This window comes from Triturus cristatus, chromosome 1_2, assembly GCF_964204655.1.
Source record: "Triturus cristatus chromosome 1_2, aTriCri1.1, whole genome shotgun sequence".
In the NCBI taxonomy this organism is placed as follows: domain Eukaryota; kingdom Metazoa; phylum Chordata; class Amphibia; order Caudata; family Salamandridae; genus Triturus; species Triturus cristatus.
Window position 1 is genome coordinate 754,026,820 of NC_140580.1, and position 16,242 is coordinate 754,043,061.

Sequence of the window (16,242 nt, forward strand, 5' to 3'; positions counted from 1 at the left end):
CACTGCAAAGCATCCGCGCTGTGGTACAGCATAGCTACAAAACATTACCAAAGCCAATAGATCTCATTGGCACGAACTATTGGCTGTGCCAAAGCTTGTCTGTATTTCTGTTCCTCTTTTTTGTTACTTTTCTGCCTGTCTCTCTTTTTCCCCAGCTCAAAAGTTCCAGCTCCCAATGGAAATCGGCTAAGCCACTGGCTATCATACACTGGCATGAGGAGGTCACCCGCTTGGGGAAGGCAGAGAGTGTGGAAATACGGAGGGAGGAAAATAGAGGTTTGAGGAAAATGCCAATCTCAATGGAGTGAGATACGCTGTTGGAAGTTTTTCAGGCTACTGACCTTCCGATATATTGATACTATGCAGACCAACTGATTCCCTGGGTGCCTTTTAGGAACAAACATTATAAAACAAACCCAACCCTGTCTATGATTGCACATACATGGCATTGCGTCTACTAGATCGAGAGATGATATCAGATGAGGATTGTATTGTCTGAAGTCTCCTAAACAGGAAAAGGATGAGCCAAACCGGGGGGGGGGCTGGAGGGGGGAGAGGGGCGTTTCTTGTTGTATTATCACAATTTACGAATGCTAATTGTGGGAACTCATATGCATCCTTTGCTTTTATGTTGACACAATGGTCCCCACCCTGGCCTTGATCAACTGCTGTAATCCTAAATGTGTTACGAAGTTTAAAGTGAATGTAGAGGCGCATGTGCATGCATGAAACACAAAATCAATAAAGCTTGTTTAAAAAGAAAAGTTGCAGCTCCCAACAATGATTGTCAGTACCCACCACCTGCAACCACTGGCACAAATTAAGCACTGGCTAAAAGCATGGCCAATTGAACACTGTGACCTACAACAACCTTTTACAGCCCTGAAGATCAAATATATTGCAGTGTTTTGACCATTTGGTCTCTAACTTCCAGAGACCACTCAGGTGTTATTTCTCATATGCAACCATATAGTATTAGTACTAGAGTGGCTGCCTCTTTGGGGGCAGTTTTATTAGTGGTTGGGTATTTGTATGTACCGCTGAGCTAATGTTTAGTGATCCAGGACTGCTGTGGCCAACTAGAGGAATATTTTTGACCTGAACCAGTCATAAGCATCATCTTGGCCATGAGGTTTCTCCACTGGCCCTAATCATAATTAGAAAACTGGGCTTTAAAACAATTTCTACCACAGCCTGTTTTAACAAGGACCTATACATGGTCCAGTACATTGAAGGCAACCAGAAGAATGCCAACCACAAGAGGTCAGTTTTGAGGTACAGGCCACTTTTGTTTCAAGGTCGACCCAACCAGTAATGTAGAGCCAAGGGGTGTTCGGGAACACAGGGAAATTGTAAGCTTTTAAATTTGATTAACTCTACTGGACTCAAGCTCCACTAAAGTAGTAGAACCTGCTGAGTTAGCTTGACACTTGATGAGACTGGATGGGCACATAATGCTTAGGCGTATCATTTCATTGGCTGGAAGTATGACAGCAAACACATGGTATCACGCCTCAATTAATCACCTAGAATCTAGGACCATCTGCTGCTAGAACTTCATTGGGACCGTTGGGACTCCTTCCTGGCCAACCTAAAACCTCTCCTTTAAAGAAGTTTCTCAAGACTGACTGGTATATCAGACCCCCTCATGCTACAACACCAACCCTTGACCTCCCTTCTGGACATAATTGACAAAATGTCTTAACTCACACATCCATGCAGATCTTACAAACTTGGCAACAATTTAAATGTTTGTGCTTTACATCCTTACCTTGCTTGATTCTATCTTGTTGTACAAACGTTGTTCTTCACATGGCTCATGGTTCTACTTTTGTATGCCCTTGCTAGTTTTATTCCATGATCTTTTGCATTCCATTTTAAGGATGTTCAAAGTTATTGGGATGCATGTATAGCTGGTGAAAAGGGGACATATTTTGGATACGAGTAGCACTCAAAGTGTATCTCAACTCCTATGCTAATGAATGGGTGACAAATATCCTTTCTGTTTCATGCCGCAGGATGTCCTTCAGTGGGACTCCCTGGAACAGGAAAAGGAAAGACAAAGGCTGCAGAGCTGCACCCGCCCACGATCATGATCATGGTAGGCGCTGGGAGGGCAGCTGCGTCAATGCTGGCAGGTGGGTGGGAGGGAGGGCTCCAGAGGGCGGAGGATTCAGGCTTCACCCTGGAAATGGGTGTTGGCAGGCAGGGTGCAGCGAGGCACTGAGAAACATTTTGGGAGGGTGGGAGGGCAGAATCATCTTTGGGTGGATTTCCAGCAGGTTTTGAGTCACAGACTTATGGGACCACATTTTGAGTTGCTCCTCTTGCCATCTGGCCTGAATAGTCAAAAATTGGAATTTTAAACTACAAATAGATATTTTCCAAGTAAACATAACTATAGTTTTAGGGAAATACTGGTAGTACTTTTTGACAAGCGTTAACAAAGCAAAAGGTTCTGGTGTTGGCTATCGGCCTCTTGGCTTTGTCAACCTTTGTTTTGTTTTTTAATGGTTTTTGTATACCTTTTTTGTACAGGGAGAAGCCAGGCTGTCGTTAACATAAAAAGTCCTTGGGTAAAAGAAAAAATATTTTGGGGTTTTAAAGAGCATATGCTGCAAAATAGTACCTAGCATTCAAGGGAATTACTTTATGTGCAGATGAACTCCTTATGAAAGAGCAAAATGTTGTCACTCACAGTGAAGTTAGCCAATGGCTGAATTCTGAGTTAAAGCCATCGTACGTTTGCTCACCATGCCACCCAGTTTGGACCCAGCTATATGCAAATCAGTCTTGACCCTGCTCCCCATAGGAACAGTCCAGCTCAAACTCCAAGACCAGGTCCTCCCTGGACCGGAAACAAGCATCCCGGGACCAGCTTCGGTGTATGACTGGGGGTGAGTGATTTTTTCAGCATTACGTCCATCATCTGTTCTTTTTACATTTGTCGACCTAAGTGGGTAGGATATGCCCAGACATGGGTCTGGTATTCGTTATCCCACCAGATCCAGGCTAGGCTGGCTGATGAGGAGTGATATCCCAAAACCGGTCTGAGGATGCTTGTGTCTGGTCCAGGCACATAGTTGCCCAAGAACCTGCTTCAATAAGGTAATGTCTGCCATTCCAAGATGGCTCTGACAACACCACCTTGAGCAGTCCTTTGTTTCTGTTTATGTGTGGTTACATTACTTATCTGTCCATGCCCGCCTTATGTTGGTTTCAATGGCGCCGGTCAGGGACGCGACAACGCAGGTTTATCATCAGACGTTTATCACAGTAAGACCTTTTAACCATGTGTGTTGTATCATTGGAACTGATGACTATTCACCATTTATTCCCTTTGGTTCTTATTTCTGCACCGGATTTTAATTCAAATTTGGGATGTGCACGTTCGATCAAATGCTGGTAATATTCACTGATACCTTTTTTCCAATACATAGCCTCTTTTACTACAGCAGCCTGTAATATGCCAGATGAGCAGCATGTATAATTCCTTCCATTCATTGGCGCCATCGCATATACCACCTGGTCATGGGCACATTCTTCATAACCTTGACAGCTCACTTCACTTCATTTTCAATATATTATTTTTCAGAATTAAAATATCTCCTGAAGAAGTTCCACTCAGCCCGAAATGCGTTGGGATTGTTGAATTCGAGGACATCATTTGTGAATTGATCCACCTGCTATTTATTGACATGAAATTCTACAATTTCATGAATATGGAAACGCATAAAAGAAATCAACTGAAAAGACAACCAGGTGGAGCCACACTCATTTGGATTCATTTGGATTAAGATTATAAAATTGGATGAATTGATTTCCCAAAGGGGAATCAAGCAGTGCGACTAGGGGACGCTTCCCCAGGGGGGCGCGCTAATTTCAACGTATTTGGCCATGCCTTGGATCAGAAGACGATATCCTCCTGCATGCTAAAATCAAAGAGAAAGTATTATTGCGTATAAACAAGGTACAAACCGGAGTGCGTGAGCCATTCCAATAATGATCATGAGGACCGCATTCCATGCCGTTATTCACTGCTCTGATGTGAGGGAAGTGAAACACACTTATCCCAAAGACAGGGGGGCATATTATCAAGAACGGTGTTAAAATTATCGCCGCTTTAGCGGCAGGAAACTGCCACTAAAGCGGCGATAATGGGCTTGATAATATGCCCTTGAGAATTCCCATTGAAGCCCATGTTCTGGTGTGAACCTGGGCTTCTATTGGAATTCACAAGGGCACATTTTCAAGCCCATTATTGTCGCTTTAGCGGCAGTTTCCTGCCGCTAAAGCGGCGATAATTTTAACGCTGTTCTTGATAATATGCCCCAGAAGGCTTTACTCCCAAAGGGCTATTTCCAAGGGATTTTCCTGTGTAGCCCACGTCTACAGACACTTGAAGGTCACTTGGTGGAAGGGCAGTCAGTGATTTGCCCCCTTCTGCCAGATCACCACATACCCAAAGGGCATAACAAATGATGACCCACAATCGCTCTCGTGTCCCCACATATCCTATGCATCTCTTTAGACCTTTGGAAGGGGAGAAAATAGGAGTTTGAGCTGTGACACCAGCATCCACAATCCCCTTTACATTCCACAGCTCAGCAGAGAGCAGCATCAGGCAGCAGATTGCGGTCCAGGCTCAACAGGGGTCTGGTAGCCTCTGCCAGCATGACGTCAGTTACCTGCTGTCTTACAGAGGGTAATGAGAACAGAAAATAAGGACAGAGGTGGAGGAAAGGACAGAGGCCTGAATGTGTAACGTAACCGGTGCTCATGTAAAACGCTCCAATACCTTCGGGTCGAGTTCGCGCTATATAAAATCTGCAAGAAAACAAAAAAAGAGGAAGTTTGAGGTGGGAAGCATGAAATCAGGCATTTTTCCAATAATGTGATGAGGAAAGGAGGACACTGACGGAGCTGTGGAGGGTAGCAGTGTGGGTGACAGAGTTCCAGGTATTCTTTTATAGGTCAAGCCTGGGCATCGCATGCCCTGCTCTGTGATGCATGTTGTAATGTGCACTGTGACTTAAACCCCCTCCTCTTTTTTAAATTTGTTCCCATTCGTGACTTTTACAAATGCATGCTTCTGTTTGGTCAGCATGTCTAATTCCTCCCGCCTTTTGTTGCTTTAGATCCCTGGTACTCATTGTACGGCCCGCCGGCCGCCAGCCGCCTGACACGCCTTCACTGGCGGCCCGCGGACCTTGCCTTGCAGTTTCCGCGGCCAGCAGTAAACACAGAAGATGACCGCAGGAGCAAACGTAGTGAATACGTATTAAATAGGTATTCACTAGTACGTTCCTGCGGTCATCTTCTGTGTTTACTGCCTGCCTCTGTGAGGTAAGGGCAGCTTCACAAAGCTTCCCAAAAGGCCCTTTAAAAGTCAGCTGTAAGCGCTTTGACAGATGACTTTCAAAAGAGCGTTTTGGGAAGCTTCCTGTTTGGGCAGAGACTGATAGAGACACATAGGCAGATAGAGGCGACAGATAGAGGCAGAGACACAGAGACAGAGAGAGACAGAAACAGACAGAGGCAGACAGAGATAGAGACAGGGACAGACAGAAATAGGGACAGAGACAGGGACAGATAGAGACAGACCCAGATAGAGACAGGGACAGACAGAGACAGGGGCAGATAGAGCCAGAGCCAGATAGAAACAGACAGAGACAGGGACAGATAGAGACAGAGTCAGATAGAGACAGGGACAGACAGAGACAGAGGCAGAGACAGATAGAGACAGGCAGGGACAGGTAGAGACAGAGACAGGTAGATGCAGAGATAGGTAGAGGCAGAGAGAGGGACAGACAGAGACAGATAGAGACAGGCAGAGACAGACAGAGGCAGAGACAGACAGAGGCAGGGACAGTGACAGACAGAATGATAGAGGCAGAGACAGATAGAGGCGTAGACAGACTGAAACAGAGACAGACTGAGACAGACAGAGATGGAGACAGAGATAGAGGCAGGGACAGATAGAGGCAGAGACAGGGACAGACAGATAGAGGCAGAGACTGATAGGGACAGACAGAGAGACAGACAGAATGACAGGGAGATGGAGAGGGAGACAGAGACAGACAGAAGGAGACAGACAGAGGGAGACAGACAGAGGGAGGAGGGACACAGACAAAGGGAGACGGACGCAGGGAGACAGAGGGAGTCAGAGTGGGGGAGGAGGGAGACAGACAGAGGGAGACAGAGAGAAACGGACGCAGGGAGACGGAGGGAGGGATACAGACAGAGGGGGACAGAGGGAGGGAGACAAAGGGAGGCAGACAGAGGGAGGAGGGAGACAGACAAAGGGAGACGGACGCAGGGAGACAGAGGGAGACAGAGAGGGGGAGGAGGGAGACAGACAGAGGGAGACAGAGGGAAACGGACGCAGGGAGACAGAGGGAGGGATACAGACAGAGGGGGACAGAGGGAGGGAGACAAAGGGAGGCAGACAGAGGGAGGAGGGAGACAGACAGGGAGACAGACAGAGGGAGAGAGATAGGGAGGGAGACAGAGAGAGAGAGGGAGGGAGACAGAGAGAGGGAGGGAGGGAGACAGAGAGGGATACAGAGGGAGTGAGACAGAGGGAGTGAGACAGAGAGAGAGGGACACAGAGAGAGAGGGAGACAGAAAGGGAGGGAGACAGAGGGAGGGAGACAGATGGAGGGAGGAGGGAGACAGAGGGAGACGGACGCAGGGAGACAGAGGGAGGGAGACAGACAGAGGGGGACAGAGGGAGGGAGACAGACAGAGGGAGGGAGAGAGACAGACAGAGAAAGAGAGGGAGGGAGAGGGAGGGAGGGAGACAGAGGGAGACAGAGAGAAAGAGAGGTAAAGAGAGATAGAGAGAGATAGAGAGATGTGTGTATGCCGGGTCTAGTGGCTCAGTGGCCGAATGCGTCCGCTGCAGGGGGCTAGGTTCAACCTCATGGTCCCAGGTTTTTTTTTGCTCTAGACCCGCCCCCCTCCCCCACTGACACCGCACCCACCGGTGCGGCCCTCAGCCAAAAACCAGACTGTAAATTTGGCCCCCGAGAGAAAGTTTGTGAGTACCCATGTGTAGGAGAGTAGGATCTGCCTCTTATGTTGCCCCCACTTTTTTCTGATGTTTACACTGGTTTCTGGCTATAGTCTGGCTGGGACCCTGCTAATCAGGGCCCCAGCCTCTCTGTTCTCTCTAAACAACATGGAGTGCATATTAGGTGCACTAGTGATTAGATACTGTGGTACCTTATGAGCCCCTAGTATATGGTACCTTAGGTACCAAGGGCATAGGTACTTCACAGGCCTACCAGGGGCTGAAGCAGGTATTATGCCACCCTCTGGGAAGCAGACTAAATCTGACACCACAGGCCTGCTACTGCAGCCTGGGTGAGATAGTGTTAGCACTCCTCAGTGAGGTATAGGTGCCCTATATCTCAACCTACACACACATATAAACCTATCAATCACCCCTAAGGCAGGCCCTATCAATCCTGAGGGCAGGGTGCTTGGTTTCCATGTGAGGGGGTGCCTCTACCTGAGCAGGGCCCCTCTGCAGCTCTCAGAGTCTATTCTCTGTGGCTGATTGTGGGTGCGGTTAAAAAATATACTCTTAAGTGCATTATAACCTCGCGGTAAATGCTAACTCTGGGATGGCTGCATCAAAACATGTCGTGTTTGGTGTCAAAAGCTTTGGAATCATACCCCCACACCAGTAACTGGTGTGGGAGTATGATCCCACCCTTCTAGAGGGATAGACATGTACCTACTGTTGAAACACGGTAGAATCCTGAAGAGCCCTGGCATCACAAAATGGATGCCACCAGTCACAGACACTGGGTTGCCCTCCTGCTGATGACCGAAACTCGCAGTGGAGGAGGCCCAACAATAGGCATCCTGTCACAGGGAGGTGTGACCACCTCCCAGGCAGGATTTAGTGTATTGGGGCTGGGTGGGTGCACTCCTAGAGTGCTTTGAAGTCCTGCACTAGGGGAGCAGTGGGCTCCTCTGAGCATACACCAGTTCAACCGGCTCAGGGGCTACCTGCCCCTGCTCTGGTGTGAAACTGGACAAAGGGAAGTGGGTGCAGACACCCACTACCCTGACCCTCCCATAGGTGGGGGTCATAGAGCTAGTCCCTCCCTTCCTTTCAGTATAAGTTAGGAAACCCTTGCCATTGCAAACTAGATATTCCTGGACAACGCTCTGAAGAAGAATCCTGGACCTTCGATGTTCCACTACCTCTGGAAGACTGAAGAATCTCCCTTGGAGTCAAGGAGTGACTCCCCTGCTTGGCAGGCACCAAAACTTTGCATCAACGGTCGTAAACTTTCCTGCTCCCGCCGGAGTCCGAAGTCCCTGCAGCCACAGAAGTGGATTTCCTGACTTCTCCAAGGCCATCGTGAGTCCCCAGCGAAGCTGAGGCAAGTGGAACCCACGAGTGATGAGGAACAGCAATACCCGGGTACCGTGCACTATTGTCGAATGCAATCCCTTCACAATGTTCTACAAACTTGTGCATTGGACCACGTGTGTTCCAAGCCTCCAGCAAGATTTCCACCGAAGATCAGAGGCCTACCTTGTCCCGAGTGACCGTGGGCTCATGTGAAGTGAATCCTCCAGAGGCGTCTTTGCGATCCCTTGTCGGTTGGCTTGTGGGTCCCCAGAAGACTTTTCTACAGAACCAAAGGGCTCCCCTGGTTGCTCCAGGCCTGCCCTGACTTACCTTCGCTGGGTGAGTCCCTCCGACCTTGCTGGTCTGCCCCCCTGACTTTTCCACTCTTCACAAGACTTGCTGTTACCAAGGCTTGTTGGTTCCAATCTGGTCACCGACACCGCAGTAAGCTGCAGACTTCGTGGGACACGTCGAATCCAGCTCCTGGTCATCGTCGACGCCTCCAGGACCTCGTGGCTGAAGAGTCAATACACCCGTGATCACCTGAAATCACCCAACGACTGTGGGCATCCATTTTCCTGGGCCCGGGTCACTGGCAAGTGACTTTGAACACTGTCTCCTCTGCTTTCAGGTCTTCTTTCTTCTGAATCCAGCCTTGGATTCCACTGGACACTTCTCCTGTCTTCACAAGCAGCAAGTCTTCTTTGGCTCCCATTGAAAACGACGCCGCGACCCGCCACCAAAAGACACCTATGCACCTGGCTTCCCTGGGTGAGGTAACTCCTGCACTACGGTGCTCCTGTTAGTGTTGGCTCCAGAACTACATACCCTGTAAGTGACTTGCTTGTAGACTCTCCCGAAGTATCCTAAAACGTTAAAATTCCAACCGCGACTTGCTCCATTGAAGTCTATTGGGATCCGCGGCTGTGTTCTCACACTGCATGCTTCTCCCGTGGGTCCTTTACTTACCTGCCTGGGGTGGATTAGTGAGGCCCCAGCGTTTCTGAAGGCCCTAGGCCTTCTCCCTTCTCAAGTCGTTCTTCTTATACCTCTTTTTTAGTATATGGTCTGGTACGCCCCTAGGGCCCCAGCCATATAAGTGCTTAATTTGTTTTGAAACATTGATTTGTGCATATGTTCCTGACTTCTAATCTCATAAAGAGATTAGTAGAGTGTGTTAGAAATAAATACATATATATTTTATATATATACCTGTGTGGTGTCCTTTCATTTAGTAATTCAAGAGATTATAAGGTAAAACAAGCTGCTTTACATTCCTCTAAAGACTTACCTGAAAGCTGCTCTCCACAGCTACCACTAGGATAGCTTTCTTTAAAAGGTTGTCTTAAACCTATCTACCATAAGAGTCGAATTGTACTGGTGCAAGGTGGCCACTTTAATTAGTGACCAGCATATGCCAGGCCAACTTCTCGCACCATGCTTTAGATCCTCCCTGCAGATTGCACCTGCGACATGTAGTTTTCCACATTTTTGAATTAACGTGGATTTATGTGCACTCCTTTTTCGGTTTCGGTGATGGTTTGTTAAAGGACACAACAGATTTTGGTGACAGGCGCCGTGTTTATATTTTGCATTAAACTTTACAGACGCCGAGTTTACATTTTGCAGTGAGCTTTTCAATTAGTTTGCCTTACCAGTGCCCATATATTTTCTCTTTGTTTTTTAATAAACTAGGAAGTAATATTATGCATTGTCGCAACTTTAAATATTAATTAAATATGGCTGCTATCAAGGATTTTGCATTTGTTTTCATCGCATATTAGGGTGCCTTTAACACAATTATTCCAATCAGAGTCTTTTTTTTTAGATAGAATCTATTTAAAAAAAAAAAATAATGTTAACTATGCCTCTTTTGATACTGCGTTTTCCTGTGTTTACAAACACAAACAGTCCCCAAGATTTCCTCTCAGTTGATTCTCAAATCTTCTTGCGAAACCAAACTTTTCAAATTGCTTATAGCCCATTAGGGTTAGAATAGAAGTTTGCAGTCAAGCATTATAGGGCAGCCAGCCTCTTAGGTATGTTAAACAGACTTTATTATGTAGTGTTCACACTTCTTTGTAGGTCCTTGGAGAGTGAGACCAAATGTAGACAGTATTTTACTGCTGTCTCTGGGCTCCAGTCAGCTTTGTTATCCTGACTGTTGGCTGACAACCTCTGAACACACAAGGACTTTGCAGCAGGCATCTTAATCCTCTGCGCTACTTAGCATGAGTGGAAACAGCCACTGGGTAAAACTCTGATCTTTTCCAGCAGGAACATTAATTCTTAAAGTTACCTTTACATTTTTATTGTTGCCTGACAACCGCTAAACACACAAACACATGTTCTTTGCAGCAGGCATCTTAATCCTCTGCGCTACTTTAGCATGAGTGGAAACAGCCATTAGATAAATCTCCGATATCTCTCCAGCAAGAAAATTAATCGCCAAACTTACCTTTACATTTTTATTGTGGCTTGAAAACCTCTGGACTCAGCAGGACATGTTCTTTGCAGCAAGCATCTTAATGCTCTGGGCTACATTAGCATGAGTGGAAACAGCCACTAAAAAAACTCTGATCTCTCTCCAGCAGGAAGATTAAATGCCAAATGTACCTTTAAATGTTTTATTGTTGCCTGAAAACCTCTGGACACCGAAGCACATGTTCTTTGCAGCAGGTATCTTAATCCTCTGCACTACTTTAGCATGAGTGGAAATAGCCACTAAATAAAACTCAGCTCTCTCTCCAGCAGGAACACTAAACACCAAAGATACCTTTTCATTTTTATTGTTGACTGAAAATGTCTGAACACAGAAGGACATGTTCTTTGTAGCAGGCAACGTAATTTTCTGCGCTACTTTAGCACAAGTGGAAACAGCCACTAGATAAAACTCCGATCTCTTCAGCAGGAGTATTAATTGCTAAAGTTATCTTTACATTTTTATAGTTGCCTGAAAAGCTCTGGACACATGAGGACATGATCTTTGCAGCAGGCATCTTAATCCTCTGAGTTACTTTAGCATGAGTATAAACAGCCACTAGAAGAAACTCCAATCTCTCTCCAGCAGGAACATTAATTGTCAAAGTTACCTTCACATTTTTATTTTTACCTGATATCTTCTGGACACAGAAGGACATGTTCTTTGCAGCAGACATCTGAATCCTCTGCACTACTTTAGATTGAGTGGAAACAGCCACTAGATAAAACTCCAATCTCTCTTTAGTAGGAACATTAAACACCAAATTTACCTTTACATTTTTATTGTTGCCTGAAAACGTCTAGACACCGAAGGATATGTTCTTTGCAACAGGCATCTTAATCCTCTGTGCTACTTTAGCATGATTGGAAACAGCCACTAGCTAAAACTCCGATCTCTCTTTAGCAGAAACATTAATCGCCAAAGTTACCTTCACATTTTTATAGTTGCCATAAAACCTCTGGACACACGAGGACATGTTCTTTGCAGCAGGCATCCTAATCCAATGCGCTACTTTAGCATGAGTGGAAAGAGCCAATAAAAAACTCCAATCTCTCTCCAGCAGGAACATTAATCGCCAAAGTTACCTTCACAATGCAGCACCACCACAGCACCAGTGCAGCTCCACCTCAGCACCAGCACAGGCCACCTTAGCACCAGCACAGCCCCACCTGAGCAGCAATTCAGCACCAACGCAGCACCACTTCATCATCAGCGCAGCTGCTGGAGCAGAGTTTTCTTTTAGAAAATTCTGGGGCTTTTTGAAGCTCTGGCATGTCTATGCGTTTTATTAATTTTATTAATAATTAACAATTAATTATTTGTCTTGTGTAAGTATGTCTCACTAATCAACCCGTTTGTCCTAACACAAGAGAAAGTTACATGAGGGTTAGCTTATTTGTGCTGTTCATGTATTTACAATAACGTGCAAGTTTTCATGTTTAAACGTTGCTGTGTGCTATTTATTTTGAGCACAAAACGCTGTCAGAATTAATGCTTTTTATGTTGCAAAGCTAGATAAATGCATTCACATAAGGGTATTAGTGGGGTTAACACTGTTTAATCATTATGTTGTATTAACGTTGTTTTATTTCTTTTAAAATTGAGATGGTCTATTGTGGCCTATGGAGGCCTAATCCATGATGGCTGATTTGAGAGCCTGGCCTCGAGTGAATATTTCTGTGATGTGGCAAGAGGGACCCCTGCTGGAAAAAGGTTGAAGACAACTGACCATAGTCCTTCTATGAAATTTTCCATGAGGACGGCAGCAGCTTTGGGTGTACTCCAAGAAAAGTGAAAGTGTCCTTGGCTTTCTCAAAGGACAAAGGGGCCTTAGAGGGAAACTCTGAACTGTGGCTCGATGGCCGAGGAGGAATCGGATTAAAAGTGTTACATGTTTTATTTCCTTGGTTCCTGTTCCGTAGTTCATGCCTTGTGACTTTTCCTGAGCGGAGATTTCCAGATGTAGCAAAGCTACATTTCTTCCTTCTCGTTCTGCTCGGTGATACAGTTTATTCAGCCAACTTTATGTGTGTTTCTATTGTATTTTCCATTATAAAAACTGTTAGTTTAGGGAGGGCTCTCCCCACTCTTTTGGCCGCCTTCACGCGTTGCTGAGGTTCGATGCTGAGGACTCTGTCCTGAGAGACTTTACCGAGAGACTGGTCCTGACCCGTTCTGACACTTAGTTAGAATAGGTAACTATGAGAAATGATTTATTCTGATTGATTTAATTTTGACTAATTTTAGATAAAGCAATATAACTTTTAAACATGGTGTTGAATATTCTTTCTTGTCAATTATTGTGTATATTTTTGATTATTGTTGTATAGATTATAGAGTATGTTTAGGGACAACCACTATAATCAGGTCCTATCGCTTAGATATAGATGCAGGGTGGTTTAGGAGTTTTCTTCCCACAGGTTTATTGCTGGTAGAGTATTTGAGCGTATGTTGGTGAAATGGGCCCTAGCGTATGATGAATGTATGTGCGTGTAACTGTGAAATTACTCTATCTGTGGTAGTGGGCATATTTTTGATACCCTGATCTCTATCAATTTCTCTGGTAGCAGAGGATGGTTGTAGATGGTTGTCTTGATCTGATAAGATAAGATTGCTTGTATATTGGCTTATTGATTATTGATTTATTTTCATGTTGTTGGTATATGTACTAATACTATATGTTGAGGTCGTAATGTTGAGTTATATGTAGTGCTTCTGGAATTTGGAAGCTGTGGAAGCAGTTCCGTAGTAGGGCAGAGAAGGTGTATATGCTGCTCTCGGGAAAGACGGGATTGTAAGGAATTACGTGTGACAATTGAAGTTGCGCGTTCACATTGTCTGGGTTCGGAATCAGTGACATTGTCGTATGTTACTGTTAGATATTTCTGGTATATAAGGAGTGTGTATCGTAGTGAAGGTTATCTGTGAAACTCTGGTCTTAAGTCCCAGGGATCCGTAAGGATTTCCGTTAAAGCTTATCGCGGGAGGAGTAATAGGTATTCTCTGAGCTTGTTTGAGGAACTGGGCAGAGGTAAGCTGCTTAGTTGTTGAGTTATAATTCTGTACAGAGACAGGTTGTGCTGTTCTCGAGAAGCAGGATTCTGGGTGCATGTACTATATTTTTCTCGTGTGAATGTGCGTGAATGCATATACATTTATTGACTGTAAGACTCTTTGGATAAGTCCTAGAGGAAACAGTTATACGATGTATGAAAGTTGTTGATTCTTGAGAAATAGACTCTCTTTTACTATTCTGTGGTTAGCGAAGCAGACAATGGAGATGTTTTTATGTTGTAACTAATAGATTTTGTAGAAATTTTGACACACGAAGTCTACTGAGAGTTTTGTAAAGGAGGGGTAGACGAGTGACAGAAGACAGGAGACAAGCGACTGCAGCGACTGTTGACGTCAGAAGGTCCGCGCACTGATTGGATAGTGGATCAGAATAGGGTTCGCGCTGGGATTGGTGCGTTAGTGTGAGTCGCGCAGGGATTGGAAGAGCTGTTTAGTGACGTAGACGCTCCAGGATTGGTGCGTTAGTGTGAGTCGCGCTGCTATTGGTTGAGAAACTCGTATTGTATATTTATAATACGGAGAGAGTAGAGAGTTTGATAAGCGCTTGCTAAAATGTATTACCAAGAAGAGAAGAAGAAAAAGACCTTTTTTGGAAAAGTTAAAAAGTGGTTTAGCAAGGATAAAGAGGTTAAAACGAGAGAGGGTGAGTTGTTACCTCCAGCGAAAACACCTGCATCCTTCATGGCTGTGAAATATGGATTGCATACCTGTATATGGTTGCAGAATTGGGTTAAGTATACTAAAGAAGATGGTGTTCTAGCATTTCCAGAACATGGTTCATTTAATTTGGCCGTGTTGAGAAACTTACGGGAAAAGATGTTATGCTTAGACCCGAAGCCGAGACCTACACAGTTCGAGGCTTTAGTGGAATGGGAAGAGGAAGTTCATGACCGAGAAAAACAAAGGTCTGGAGGGTATTATAGGTACATGTTTGGGAGGAGACATGATCGTGTAACACATCATGATCGAATGAAAAGATGGCGAGATGCTTGTATGTCAGAGGGATTATACCCAATGAGAACAGTTGAAGCTTCTGCTCCTTCGACGGAAAGAGCTTCTGAGTCAGATATGAGAAGATATGGAGAGTATGAGGATGAGGTCTTAAATGACATGATCTACAAGAGACCACCTCCATATAGAACAGAACCAGATGAGAGTACACCAGTTGTTTCTCCGATAAGAGATACAGTTGAGAAAGAAAAAATGACACCTGAATCAAGAGGTAGTAGTTCTTTCAGGGAGAGAGAGAGTCGAGGTAGTGAGGAAAATGCTAGAAAATTAGCAAAGACGACAACAGAACTGGCTGAGAAAATTAGGGAGTTAACGAAGAATCTGGAAGCTGTTACGGTGCCTGTAACAATAGGTCCAGTTATGCCTGTGTTTGACAAACAGAGAGCAGGTGAGAATGGACTGGTAATTCCATATATTGCAAATGAATCGACAAATTCAGTTGGTCCTTCAGGAGATTCAGAAAAAAGGACAGGGAGAAGTGACCTGAGACAAACCAGACATGAAATATGTAGTGAACTATTGGATGTCAGTGAACCTAGTTGTTCAGGGATGCCGATTTTAGAACCGCAGAAAAAAGTGGTTCCAGTAAGAAAAACTGCTGAAATAACAGTTGACGATTTAAATGATTGGATGAAGGTTCTACAGAAAAAGGACAAGGATTCACAAGTTATTGATGTGGTTAAGTTACGTATAGAATTAGAAGAGCTTGTGACAGGAACAGTTCCAACAGAAATCTTGAAGAGTCATCATGATGGTGAATTAATGTTTATGTGTAAGAGCATAACATGGAGAGCAAGAAATACTCATGATAGACTAAGAGCAATAGCAAATGAGCAAGGAGTTGACATTGATAGAGTAAAGGCTTTGCAGAAAACGTACAGGATGGATTTCACTGAGAAAGACATTGAGAATTTGAATACTTCTGGTAGAACAGGACAGATTAAAGAAATGGTGGCATTACTGCGAAGATGGGGTGACGTTGAAAAGTGGAAGGATAGGTGGTATAAGAAAAGAGAGGAATCTGAAGATAGAACAACTTATTCAGCATTTCCAGTGAGAGAAAAGGAGAAACCAGTGGAGAATTATCCTATGAGAGAAATACCTGGAGGAGGATATGTACATGTTCCATGGACCAGACAGGATATTTTATCATTTACGAATGATTTCCCTCGATTGAGAGAAAAGCCCGTCGAGTGGTATAGGCAGGTAGATAGGTTTGTGAAATTGTCAAAAGTGCTGTGGGTTGACCTGAATAGTCTGTTTGATATAATTGTTCCAGCAGACTTGTGGACTGAGTGTA